Source organism: Accipiter gentilis, chromosome 22, assembly GCF_929443795.1.
Source record: "Accipiter gentilis chromosome 22, bAccGen1.1, whole genome shotgun sequence".
Lineage (NCBI taxonomy): Eukaryota > Metazoa > Chordata > Aves > Accipitriformes > Accipitridae > Astur > Astur gentilis.
Genome location: NC_064901.1, coordinates 9100835 through 9113931, shown reverse-complemented (window position 1 = coordinate 9113931; position 13097 = coordinate 9100835).

The window sequence follows — 13097 nt, the reverse complement described above, 5'->3', positions numbered from 1 at the left end:
ATAGCCTGAGGTTTCATGGGCCCACTGAGCTATAAATAATTCACCCTTATGTTGCCAATGCACATGTACCTAAGCCACTTTAACCTTAGCAGCCTGAGCCACCTGCTTGTTGTTTTGACATTCTTCAGTGGTCCGACTCTTGGGTACATGAACATCTATGTGACGTACTTTTACAACCAGATTCTCTAGCCAGGATGCCATATCTTGCCACAATGGGGCAGCCCAGATGGGTTTGCCTCTGCACTGCCAGTTGCTCTGCTTCCATTGCTGTAATCACCCCCACAGGGCATTTCCCACCATCCATGAGTCAGGACAGAGATAAAGTATTGGCCACTTTTCTCCGTCAGCAATGTCTAAAGCCAGCTGGATGACCCTCACCTCTGCAAACTGACTTGATTCACCTTCTCCTTCAGCAGTTTCTGCGACTTGTCATATAGGACTCCATAGAGCGGCCTTCCACCTCTGATGCTTTCCTACAATGTGACAGGACCCATCAGTGAACAGGGCATATTGCTTCTCATTTTCTGACAGTTTATTACACAGTGGGGCCTCTTCAGTACGTGTTACCTCCTCCTCTGGCAACATTCTGAAATCTTTGCCTTCTGGCCAGTCCCTGATCACTTCTAGAATTCCTGAGTGACTGGGGTTTCCTATTCAAGCCTGTTGTGTGATCAGTGAGACACACTTATTCTATGTAGTATCAGTTGCATGATGTGTAGAAGGGACCTTCCCTTTGAACATCCAGTCCAGCACCAGCAGCTGGGGTGTTAAGATGAGCTCTGCTTCAGCACCAACCACTTCTGAGGCATCTTGAACTCCTTCATATGCTGCCAATATCTCTTTTTCAGTTGGAGTATAGCGTGCCTCAGATCCTCTGTATCCCCAACTCCAAAACCTCAGTGGCTGACTTTGGGTGTCCCCCGGTGCTTTCTGCCAGAGGCTCCACGTAGGGCCGTTCTTCCCTGCTGCAGTATAAAGCACATTTTTTACATCTTGTTTTACATCTGGCCCAAGGGCTACTGCATGAAATATCTCCCATTTAATTTGTTCAAAGGCTTGTTGTTGCTCAGGGCCCCATTTAAAATTGTTCTTCTTCCAAGTCACTTGATAGAGAAGACTTACAATCAGACTGTAATCTGGAACATGCATTCTCCAAACACCCACAGTGTCCAACAAAGCTTGCGTTTCCTTTTTGCTAGTTGGTGGAGACATAGCTGTTATTTTGCCGATCACATCCATTGGGATCTGATGATGTCCATCGTGCCATTTTATTCCTAAAAACTGGATCTGCTGTGCGGGTCCCTTGACCTTACTTTATTTTATGGAAAAACCAGCTTTCAGAAGGATTTGGACTATTTTCTTCCCTTTCTCAAAAATCTCTTCTGCTTTGTTGCCCCACACAATGATGTCATCAATGTATTGCAGGTGTTCCGGAGCCTCACCCTTTTCCAGTACAGTCTAGATTAGTCCATGGCAAATGTTGGGCTGTGCTTCCACCCCAGCGCAGTTGATTCCAAGTGTACTGGATGCCCCTCCTAGTGAAAGCAAACTGTGGCTGGCATTCTGCTGCCAAAGGGATCATATTGAAGTTCTAGCACATCTAGCATGACAGCACTCAGCAGCGGAGGGATTTCATTCAGGCCACGATAGTCTGCTGTTAGTCTCCACTCTCCATTAGACTTTCACACTGGCCATGTGGGGCTGTTCAAAGGTGAGCGAGTCTTACTGATCATCCCTTGGCTCTCCAGTTGACAAATCAGTGTGTGGATGGGAATCAGGGTCTCAGTTGGTTCAATACTGCTGCTGGTGCACCATTGTGTTAGCAATTGGCACCCATTGTTGTTCTTCGACCCTCAGCAACCTCACAACAGAAGGGTCCTCTGACAGACCAGGCAAGGTGGACAACTGTTCATCTTCCTCCATCTCCATGGCAGCTATACCAAAGGTATAGCTGTACCCTTTTGGGTCCTTGAAATACCCTCTCCTGAGATAATCTATTCCAAGGTTGCACAGAGCCTCTGGGCCAGTCACAATGGGGTGCTTTTGTCACTCATTGCCAGTTAGGCTTATTTCAGCCTCCAATATAGTTAGCTGTTGGGATCCCCCTGTCACACCAGAAATACAAATGGATTTTACCCCTTTATAGCTTGATGGCATTAGGGTATGCTGTGGACTGGTCTGCTAGAGCCTTATACTACTCTGGGTCTGATGTGCCAGGCCATCAAATCCACACAGTCCAGTAGAACAGTAACCTGAGAGGTCTTTTCACCTGTAGTATATACTACTCGAGTCCTAATCTTATATTAGCTGCTGTACATAACACGTGACTTTACTTTGATTATACAACAGAAGCAGGTGTAAGTAGATACTCAGTTTTACTCTAAAACATTACAGTAGAAAAGATAAATAATAACAATTCCACATTTAATTAGGTTTTTTTTGTCATTAAAGAATTCTTTTGACTACCTTTTCCCTAAAGATCAAATTTTAACCACTCAAAACATATACCTATAAACTCCCACCTGATATAATGTAAAAGGTAAGATAAGAACACACATATAAAACATTTACCAAACAAACATAAAACCAAACACAAGATTAAAAAAATACAAATGAAGCAGGGAAATATGGGCGTGCACACATATTAATGTTAAATAAAACACGAGTCAGATGGAACTGGATGAAATTATTAAAAGAGACATTGATTTGTTTGTGCACACAGATACCACATCCATAAGTGTGGCATAAGCAAAGAAATGAATTGACAGTTGGTAGGTTTTTTCTTATTTTAGCTTCACATGACTAAACCAGAAAATATTTCACACATGACAAATATTTTATAATCCTTTATCAGTCACAGTTAGAAATTTCTCAGTGTATCACAATTATTATGAAGAAAAGGCACTACTATCACCAATTAAAAATCAATATCTATGCAATGTCCAGAATGAACCTACTATAAGGTAAGATTTATTTCTGAAATTTGGTCACAAAATCTTCATGGAACTGCAGTAAAGGGAAAACACATGAATGCATATTTTATTGCATTAGTAGAATAGATGCGTGTCCTGGTTTCAGCTAGGATGGAGTTAATTTTCTTCCTAGTAGCTGGCATAGTGTTATATTTTGAGTTCAGTATGAGAAGAATGTTGATAACACACTGACGTTTTCAATTGTTGCTAAGTAGTGTTTAGACTAAGTCAAGGACTTTTCAGCTTCTCATGCCCAGCCAGCGAGAAAGCTGGAGGGGCACAAGGAGTTGGGAGGGTACACAGCCAGGGCAGCTGACCCAAACTGGTCAAAGGGATATTCCATACCATGTAACATCATGTCTAGTATAGAAACTGGGGGGCAGTGGGGCTGGGGAGAATCACTGCTCACAGACTAACTGGGCGTCGGTCAGCGAGTGGTGAGCAATTGCATTGTGCATTACTTGTATATTCCAGTCCTTTTATTATTATTATTATTATCATTTTATTATTGTTATCATTAGTTTCTTCTTTTCTGTTCCATTAAACTGTTCTTATCTCAACCCACGAGTTTTACTTTTTTTTTTCCCGATTCTCTCCCCCATCCACTGGGTGGTAGGGGAGTGAGTGAGCGGCTACGCGGTGCTTAGTTGCTGGCTGGGGTTAAACCACAACAATCTGTGTCTTCAGTCTATAAGCATAGTGTAGGCTAGTGGGAGTACACAAGAAATCATGCTCCCAATATATTCTTTGACCATCAGTTCTTTCCATGATTCTTCCAAGGTACCAGTTTATGACTGTAATCGATCAGAATTTTTCTCCACTACCATACATGTGTAGAAATACTACAATAAACACATTCCATAGCATAAATATTTTTCTTTGTTCTTTCTTTGGGGAGTTGAAGTACCACAGTTGTGTTACTACACTGCTTATGGATGTCATTCAGATACAGAGAATTGTACAGTATGAGAATGTAACAATAAGAATCAAATTAAATTGAAGAGGATGCAGGGGAATTTTGCCATCTTCCTTCATTTGTCTAGAATTGATCTTGCTCTTCTCTGACCATAAACCAGACTTTTCATCCTCTGGGCATTTATCTGACTAATAGTCCCTTTATTCCCCAGTTCATAACCTGAAACTAAGATCCAGTTATTCTGTTCAGAGGTTTGTTCCAGTTCATAGATATAGCTATTATCTTTAACAAATGTTCCCTATCAAGAGGTCTCTGTATCACGGCACTCTTTATGATATTACAAACCAAGTACCATAAGAAGGAAGAGCTAATAAGGGTTCATCTAGGAAAACTATTTCCCTAAGAGAGTTGTTATGTGTTATAGACAAAAGGAATAATATACCAAAATATTGAAAGGAAATACTGCTGGTGGAAATTTTGGCAGCTCATCCACTAAGTCATGTTTCTTGTCTTGTGACATAGCACCAGATATGAAAGATCAAGTCTTTATTTTCCCACTTGTGGTCAGCTTAGAATCAACCTGACCCAAAGTCCCATTACTGAAAGTCACTCTAGGTAGTGTCTCATAAAGTACCCAAACATTTGCCTCCATGGAAGACACAGACATCTAGGTCAGAAGTAACCTGTTGCTCCTCAGATCCTACACTTACCCACCTCTAAAAACAAGTGATCTACTCTAGTTCTTAGGTATCAGCAGTTCTGGAATCCATATGGAAAAACACTTGTGGTTCCAAAATTACTTCATGTCATTTTTAAGTACTGTTAGGTGGACTTCTGTGAAACACTGATGAGAGGAAGGTTTCACCTTACCTTTTACTTTCATTTTACTTACCTACATTTTATTTAACCTACTCTTTTTCTATTATACTTCCTATACCCTTCAAAAGTACCATTTTAAGAATCAACCACCATGGATATTTTTACAAATAGTTAAGAAAAAGAACTGCATATATCTATCTTCACTGTGTCATCCATTATTTTCTCTCCTTTCTGATGAGTAATGTAGTTCTTTCAGTATATTTCTACAATTTTTCTTATTACTTTTTATTGCTTGAAACTATTTCTTGTGACTTATGCTGTCTGATTTGTTTATTATTCTTGTTCTATTACCATATATTCAGATCTTTTCCATTCTTATATAATTTCTTTTTGGTTTTCCAAGTCCTAAAAGTGATCTGATACAGTCATATAGATCTTTTACTGTATTTTCTATCTATACTTATCACCAGGGAAGTTTGTTACTACATTTTTAATAAGGTTGCTTACTTTGACTGACACTTTTACTGTACATTTTTACACCTAAATCATGTTCCCAAGAGATCTTGTTTCATTTTCAGTGATTTTATTGAGGGGTTTTTGTTTTATAACTTTAGTGACATCACTTTATTTAAAATATTCAGAAATTGCACTCCTACCTTTACAAATTAAATTAAATAAGCAAAGACAGAAAAAGTGAGCCTATACCTTTTCACTTGCATCTGTATAGACATACCTAGTACTGATCAGCTACATGTTATATGTCTATTACTCTTGCTATTTTAATCAGGTTTTGATAACACATTTTATTCACAATAAGTGTCATTTATAAAAGTAATTGTCGTGGTTTAACCGCTGCCAGCAGCTAAGCACCACGCAGCCGCTTTCTCACTCCCCTCTGATGGGATGGGGGACAGAATCAGAAAAAAAAGTGAGAAAACTCGTGGGTTGAGATAAAGACAGTTTAATAGGTAAAGCAAAAGCCGCACACGCAAGCAAAGCCAAACACGGAATCCATCCACCACTTCCCGTGGGCAGGCAGGTGTTCAGCCATCTCCAGGAAAGCAGGGCTCCGTCACGCGTAACGGTCACTTGGGAAGACAAATGCCACCTGTGAAAGACTGAATTGTTATCTCGAGCTATTTGTCTCAAAGATTGAGGGACTGGACTGTCATCTCAAGCCATTCACCTCAAGGATTGTTTGCTGTGATGAGCCACTTATCCCAGAGATGGCTTGTTTAAGCAGGGCACTCCTCTGTTCAAAAGGACGATTCTGAGGCAGCCAGGGGAGGAGATAGGCCAGACACAGCGAAGAATGTGGAGACTACCATTCTCATGGAAACTGTAGTCATTGAGATAAGGTACTGGTTTCTGGTGTTGATCACAGGAAGGTCCTGTGATAGACAAAACCCACAGGGCATGAACAGTGAATGAACAGTACATATGTGCATGCATCGGACTATGCCCTATAAAAAACCTTGTAGACAAGCTGTGGTGTGCACCCATCACTGAAGAATTGAAGACTGAGGACCAACAGGATGCCACTAGATCGATGGTGGTGACTATCCTTGCAACTCTATCCCCACTGCTTGCTTGATTTCTGGCTTTTCTTCCATTCTCTCCTATTGCTACTATTTTCTACTTTTAATAATAAAAGCTCTTTTGGGCATATGGCATTTGACCTCGTTTGTGTCTTAATCGCGCTCTTGGGATCATATCAAAACCTTCCCCAACACTGGATAGGAACACCGACACTCCAAATGTCCCCCCCTTTCCTTCTTCTTCCCCCAGCTTTACATGCTGAACATGACGTCACATGGTCTGGAATACCCCTTGGGTCAGCCGGGGTCAGCTGTCCCGGCTGTGTCCCCCCCCAACTCCTTGTGCACCCCCAGCCTGCTCGCTGGTGGGGTGGGGTGAGGAGCAGAAAAGGCCTTGGCTACGGGGTAAGCACTGCTCAGCAGTAGCAAAAACATCCCTGTGTTATCAACACTGGTTCCAGCACAAATCCCAAACACAGCCCCATACTAGCTAGCGGGAAGAAAATTAACTCTACCCCAGCCAAAACCAGCACTACAATTTTTACGTCCTTTTTGCAGCTACTGTTTGCTCAGAATGGGATTTTCAAAGGTACCTTGACCCAGTGTACTTTTCCAATTGAAACTCACTCTCCCTATTGCTGAATGCTTTTTTCTGTATTAAATATAATCTTTTCAATATAAAGGAAATCCTTCTCTTGTTAATGTCCATGGCAATTTTATATTGACTTCAGTGGGCCCTGGATTAGGTAGCAGACACAGAGAAGTTATGAACAGATATGTATGAAACAAGGGTAATGACTTAGGCTGTAAAGTTTCTAAGTATTTTGTCTGCTAGAAGCTCTGCTCAATCCTCACTGCAGTAATCCTATTAACACACTATTTCTCTTTTGACTTTTAAAAAGATAGAACAGTGATTCCACCAAATGTGCTAGAACACTTCCATGAATCCAGAATACACTGAATACAGTTACTGCAATATGGTGTTCCTGGAACATACGTACAGCGCAAAGACAATGTTTCCGATTGGAAGCCAGGTGGATAGATATACATGACCTAACTTTTGTCTCATTATTTTTTTACAATTGTGTATCTTGATTTCATTCTACAGCTTTACTTATCTATGACAATATTAAAAAAAAAAAAAAAGGCACATTATTCTAGGGTGTTCCCACTCCCACAGCGAGAATAGTAGAGGGAGGAGAGAGGAGCAAGAAATATTGCAATGAAAGACAATTAAGGACATTGGACATCTGTTGATTGGAACTAGGCTTCATTATTTCTGCAGTTTACTGAATGGATTGGTGGGGATGGCTTTTCTTTGGAGGAATAATTAAAAAAGGACAACACAATTGCAGAAATGGCTGTATGATGGCATGCCCCATCACTTATTCATTACCTACCCGACACTGAAAGCATCAGAATTTCACCATTCCATGGTTTAGTAAATCTTTATTCCTTACAGAGTGTACTCCAGAGTACAGATTATTTATTCCAGCTGAGCTCTGGAAACAAGATTTGCACATTATCATTTAGCAACCCCTTGCCAATGCAGCTAGCAATGGGGAAATTAAAAAATGTCCAAGATGTCAATTAGACTAGGTTATCAGGGGCATATCAGTTATCAGGGCTCCACTGCACTTGTCAATATGTTCACACATGAAGAAAATATGTCCTCCAGTCTCAAGCCCTTATAATCTTTATACATCTTAATAGACAGGAGGAGATGTTGCCTGAATTACAAAAACTATAGATAGTCAAAGTTCCTCATTAAATCTACATTCATCACATAAGTCATATATCTATATATCCATAAAACACCCAGGTCAAGATGCATATTTTTAAAGGCTGCGTACTTCAGTAACATATTAATTTTTTAGTGTACACTACCTGCTAGTATATATTGTGAGTTGATACAATAAAATAGTAAGAAAAACAAAATAATAGATCCAGCCTGGTTAACTCCATAGTCAGCTTTCCATTCCAATCATACCTAAATTGACAGTTAAACTAAAGCATATGTCTAATGAAAAACAGCTATTTTGAGCAGCCAAAGGAACCAGAAAGAATATCCATGGTTTAGATTTTAAATCTCTGTGAAAAAAACATATGTACTTACTGGGCTTTCTCCTCAGTCACATTACTGTAAATTAAGCTCAGGTGTGAATTTACAGCACACTAACTACACTACAGTGATTTCCCATGTGGATATTAGAAATGCATAATAACAGTATAATAAGAACAAATTGAACTCAATCCTTCCTTTGGTAAAACAAAATTTAGTAGGAGTTGTCTTAGCTAAGGGAAAAACCACAGACAAAAGGAAAAAAAATCTAGATTAATGTATTTACATAAAATTATTCAAACTTCTAAAAAGTGGATTGAATAATATGTGTTCATTAATAATGCATTTGATGATTCACTGGGAAAAATGATCTCATATATTATTCACAAATATTATTTAAACATGTATAAAAAATATCCTGCACAAAAGCTATGGCTTCAAGTCTCCAGTGTGGTCTGCACTACCACATTCATATCTCTGTGAATGCTTACTGCTGCTGCTCCATCAGCTCTTTAAGAGATGATACTTGAGAGTCAGATGAATTCTAATTAGTGAGGCTTCACTGTAATATCACATTCTGTTAAAAAAACTCTGGGTTTAGCCCTCTATCTTTCAATGTTTTACACTCAGAAAAGCGTTATGCTTAATTCATTTCAGACAGTACAATATATCTCCTATTTGGTTGCTGAAAGTACATCTTTTTTTCCATAGCAACAATACCAAAGCAGAAGAAGCTCCTTTAATAATTAGTAATAGTGGTAACAAGAAAACTTGATTTCAAATACTTTACACTTTTGACAGAGCGTAAACACAAAATGCAGCTTGTAGACAAATATTTTCATGTTTATTGTTCCCACCTCATTTGATGTGAGTGGAATTCATACATTTAAACATGCTGATATCTCTTTAACCATTTCTCTCCAGGCATAGGTAGCTAGAACTTACTCTGTGTCAAGTATATCCCCCCTAAGCATATATTTTCATGGCTTATGTCAGCTCTAGATAATGAGTGTCCTTGTTATAGCCATGTGCACACAGACAGGTTTTCACTCTGAGCACTGCAGAGACTATTCTTCATATTATTCTGACTTCAGAATCACAGGGACACCTTTGAGGTTGCAGTGTAAAGTGCAATTATGCATAAATTGTCCCATACACACACATGCTCAGGTAAAGATGCAGTCTTTCACAAGCTTAAGTGAAACTTACTGTCCCATTCAAGACAGCTGAAGTTAGCTCCTCTTCTAGCTAAAAATAATACATATGGGAAACTTCTTATGTCAAACTTCGTCAAACATGAATCACACATGTCATTTATACGTATAGATATATATTGTCCAGAGAATGGTAAAGTCTCTGCATATAAGATAAGGCCTCTATTCAAAGGGTTTTTCTAACCTTGGTCCTAGGAAGAACTGCATCCATGCCTGTCTTCTCAAACGGGAATAATGCCTTTATATTCCTTGGGATTACTCACATGCACTCACTTATTTTTAGAGTGAGTATTTTGAAAGCTAGGTAAACCACAAGCAGATGGTAGACATAAACGTGTGAACAAGCTACCACTAATGTTCAGCACAGACCTGATCCAGCTCATTGGAACCCCATGGAAGTCAGTGTTGGCGGAACTAAGTCCTTCTCCTTCTGAATGTCCATGTGGTGAATAATGTTTTAACTCTTATTCTCATTTTAAGAAACTCTTATGGTAAAGTGCTAAAGAAGGAAGACAATAAGAAACTGAAGGAGCTGATGAAAATTAATTTTTGAATGATTGCTTGATCAGAGAGAAGAAAAGATATAACCAGCATAATTGTCCCACCTTTAAAAACCTTTAATTAATAGTTGCATATGTTCTTCCTGAATATAGGAAATAAATATTAACAAGGCCCACAACATTCAGTTATGGTGTATACGGGTGCAGCATCACAAATTTCTCAGGACATACTCATTCGTATCATATCTGAATTTGTCCCCAGCAATGTAAGATGGTTTTAATGTTCCAAATATTTGTGGAAGAAAATACCTAATGAATGATTCTGAGAAGCCAAGATGACAAAAAACATATTGCAGAAGGCTCAGTATTTGATAGGAAATGTTGGGAGTTTTTTGCTCTGACTGATTGGATAGCTTCCACATGGATGAAATACATATGCTAAATTATTTACAGATAATTACATTGGTGTGCTGTTGCTAAAATATTAAGACACCATTGTCCCACAGGAGAAATTGTGACAGACATTGGCACATCAGCTAATGAATAGCTGTGGGGTAATGGAAAAAAGAGCTACCACAAGACTCTGGTATTAGGAAAGAGGATTTCGGTAAGTAATCCACACTCAAAAATGTTGCTTTCGTTTTCCCCCTCCCTCCTACTAATTACGTATAGAACAAATGTTCAACATTTGGTAGACGTTGCTTGAAGGCAATTTTTTTCTGGAAATAGTCTCAAGGCCTCCTCCACTCCATTTTCATTATAGGAAACCATGACCTAGAAATACTGAATAATAACCTTCAACCAGAAATGCTTTCAAATACTCACAACAGACTGGGCAGCCATTTTGGAGAAAAAAAGGCATTACTTCCAACAGAGGAATACAGTTCTCATGTGGTTTTTGAAGTTACGGGGGTTGTTGTTTCACAGCACAGAGTGAAACAATGAGAGGAACACTCCCAGGATATACAGCCAGTATAAGAGCATCACAGAATTGAAGAGCAAGTCTGCATTTTAAGCAAATATTTAAACATTAGAACTAGCTATCATCTGCCAAATTTCACCTTCTGTTTAAGTCAATTGAGAGAATAGTACCTGGAATATTTATGCTGAAAAAATACTTGGATATTATTGAAAAGTAAAGATTTGCAAGATCTGTTTTCTCAACCATTATTGTCTTCTTAAGAAAAGAAAAATTTCCTTTAGCCTAGAATTATGGAATTGAACACAGTCCAAAGGTACCCTTCAAAATAGGTACGTACTTTCATCGGACATACTGCAGTACCTGGAAGGGGGAAAGGCACATCATTGATAAAAAACTAATCCTCATAAACTGGCTGTAATTCTGCTGAACTGTGTATAGTAGTGCTAATCCCAAGGATCTATATGGCCACAACCTACCATAATTGATAGGAATGTAACTTTAAGACACCATATTGTGCCATTTATCTAACATAGTCACCTGCATGTTTGTAGTATTAGTACAAAAACAGTTCATAAAGTCGTCATCTTTTCAGCAGGCAGATTAAGCAGAGTCTCAACCAACAGTGAAGCAAATGAGACATAAGCACATCCTTGAAGTACTTGCTTATGTGCTTTTCTGAATAGAAATGAAAGACTTAAAAAGTTTAAATTTCTCGTTTGGGGATATAACTAATTATTTTTTTAAAAAATACCAACCTATAAATGTGCAATGAGGCTTATAATTCCCTCTAGGAATCAGAGTAAACTAGTTACCTAACATTCACCTATTCCTTTGAAAACATCCCTCTAACAAAGCACATTTTTGTGGTATTGAGCTGTACTAACGCGAAAGGTGTCCCTTATGGCTGTGAGTAAAGATTCATAAGTTTAGACTAAATTGTATTATATCAGAAAGTTAAACAACTTAATACAGAGAAACACACAGAATAAGTAAAAAGGTAAAATATAGCAGCAGCAAGTCATACAACTTTCAATATGATTCAAATGTTGGGAGTAAGGCATTTCTTACAGAAGAAAATTTGGAGATAGTGGTGCCTTTTACCCTCCATTCAAAGCCAAAAAATGTCTCCTTACATTTGTTGCTGTACATGACATATTGCTTTGAACTAGGTTTTATGATGTTGTACTTTGTTTCATGTATGTCATGATAAAATGTGACATGACTGTCAGTTTTGTTAAGTCAACAGGAATTAATAAATATGCACATGACTTGAATCTTTTTCTATTATTGGTTCCTGGTGAATATTAGCCTATTGGCATATCCCTCTATGACCAGCACAGAAGATTAGAACATGCTTCATAGGGCACTAAAAAAACCTGTTTGGAAACAATTCTGCTTAAATTCACAATTTAAAATTTTTGTCCCTCGCCTAAGTTTGAAAGAATGATGATATAATTTTTTCCTCAGCTAACAATTGGGATGTATCTTAGTAGTTTTTTATTTCAGTTGAGCATAAAACAGCAAGAACAGATTTCATTCTGCAGAAAAAAAGATTCTTGCCTGAAAATATTTTCGTAACAGAAACAGCAAGCTATACTGCTAGAATAATTTCTCATTACAGACCCAGAATCACTGCAAGAGAGAGCTTGCCCACTAGCTGAAAAGTAACTTCCAGGCAGCCTTTACCATGGGATTCTTAACACTTGCTAGAAAATGAACGATCCTCTACTTTAGAAAAACTCCCAGAAAGGACAGAAGTTCAAATGTCTTCTACTTTCTTAAACAGATACTTTCCAAGTTTTGTCTCTGCTCTCAAAAAAAAAAAAAAAAAAAAAAAAAAAAAAAAAAAAGTGAGATTATACGATAATACATGCATTAGCTACTTTGCTGCAAGTCCTCAGGGAGGCCAGGCACTGCAGTTTTAAATGAGATAAACCAGTGGTGAGAAGATGTGTTGACATCAGCTATATCACAGAGAAGACTGCAGACGTGTGACCTTCACTGTGATTTCTCAGTGAGGTGACAATGGCCAGTTACCTTGTCACATCTCTACCATTTCAACCCCTGTGGAAGAGGGGACGCAGCATGGGTCACAGTCTGAGACAGGACAGGTTTTAAGGGAGACAGCCCGTGCCCTGGCAGACAGGGTTCTAA